The 1,858-nt window shown below is 35.7% G+C and overlaps 1 pseudogene; it reads right to left on the bottom strand.

Moving 5' to 3' along the window:
• Nucleotides 1–433: 433 nt before the first annotated feature.
• On the bottom strand, nucleotides 434–1,858 carry LOC121130475 (uncharacterized; annotated as a pseudogene).

The following is a 1,858-nucleotide window of genomic DNA, read 5'->3' as shown; positions in this document are numbered from 1 at the left end:
CTTTTTTTAGAGCCACCAACAATAAATTTTCAAGGACATGTACACTGTCCATGTTCAAAAAGAGCCATCCTTGCAAAGTGTTAGTCTCTTAAGCCCAAGGATGTGGGCACCCATAAAAGACACAGACACAAAACTCCGTTATATTTAGTTCAATCAAAGTATAAGGGTTCAAATTGTTGAAAGCTCAGTAATTAATCTTCTTATTTTCTTCCTTAGCTGGACAAGGCAATAACATAAAAATTGTTTTAAGGGACCGCAATATTGTCCAGGTTTTTTAGTGGCAGCGGAGCTATCTGTCATAAAAAAAATAAAAAAAACATTATATGTCTAGAAAAATATATACAACTTTTCCTTCTAGAAAGTATAAAATAATTTTCATACATATAATTAAGGAGAAATATGAAAGTTAATATTTTGAAATTAAAAATTCATAACGTATTATAACTTTATTAGATTTTTCTTCGTTCAAACATCGTTAATTGTATATAAATCATATGACTTATTTGATAACATGATGTATTATATACTTTATAAAATCAAATTACGAAGTTCTAATTAAGTTCATTTGCTACGAAATATTAAATGCATCAAAAAAGACACTGCAAAGCTGACGACAGAAGTATATACCAAAAAAAAAAAAAACATAAATACATTTTATAATGACAAAGTGTACTAACAAATGTCATATACGTAAAACTTTAAATTATAAATATCTACAAAGATCGGCAAAATATGGTAATATCTAATATATATACATTATTAAGATTTCCAAATACTTTAGTGTTAAAAAACACTAAGTATTTAGTTGTAACTCTTAATGATAATATACAAAACTTTTCAAATGAAACCTTTTGTAAGGTTTCATAAGTCTATGCATTATTTATTTGATAATGTAAAATATATCCAGAAGGAATTACATTTCATTATCATATGGACTGTAGTCCAAATATCAGGGTTCAAATCTCATCAGTCTTTCAAAGTTCAGTAATGAATTTCCTTATTTTCGTCTGTTGCTAGAAAGAGGAGGAACAGATGGCTTGTTACACGATGCACCAAAGGATTGTCCAAATCCACCAGCACCACCAGCTGTACCAGAACCACCAAATCCTCCAGCACCCCCAGTGGCACCAGAGGCATCGAATCCACCAGTACTACCAGTGGCCCCAGATTCTACAGCTGCATCTTCTTGAGCAGCGAAGGCAATTTGTGCTGCCACAGCTTCAACAATTTCGGGGAATGGAATTGGGACATCTTTGGGAAGATGAGGGGCAGAAGGTTGGAATCCATTCTCATCAGCAATCCAGTCAACAACATAAGTTTGCCCATCAGGGCCAACGTATTCGTAAGATCCCTTCATGGTGACGACAGATTCTTCTCCATTGGTAACGGTGGATCCAACAGCTTCTTGTTTGATTCCATTTTCGGCTTCAAAGGCGTTGTCAAAATCACTATTGTCTCCAAGGATTCCGGGAGCATTATTGGTTTCACTCAAGATAGGAACGACAGGGGCAGCAGGCCCAGAGGTAGATCCTTCAGCAACAGTAGAACCGCCAAAGGATAAACCAGCACCTCCAGCTTCAGATCCCCCGGCAGAATTGGAGACTGCACCTCCTGAAGAGGCGGCCCCAACTTGTCCAACACCGTATGAACTCAATGGAGGTGAGTTACGACCACTTCTTCTGAAGAATCATCCAGTACCTATAGTGATGGCGGAGCAGAGAACTAATGTGCAAATGCCTATAAAATTGAAATAGTTAGAATATTTATTAATTATACCATTGTTAATTGATCTTACGAGAATCTTCATATTTTTGGTATGTGATTCAGGACCTGACTGATGAACTTGACTTGTGCTCAT

The sequence above is a fragment of the Lepeophtheirus salmonis genome, chromosome Z (assembly GCF_016086655.4).
Source record: "Lepeophtheirus salmonis chromosome Z, UVic_Lsal_1.4, whole genome shotgun sequence".
Classification (NCBI taxonomy): domain Eukaryota; kingdom Metazoa; phylum Arthropoda; class Copepoda; order Siphonostomatoida; family Caligidae; genus Lepeophtheirus; species Lepeophtheirus salmonis.
The sequence above is the reverse complement of the archived record's forward strand: the minus strand, read 5'-3'. Positions and strand labels throughout refer to the sequence as shown.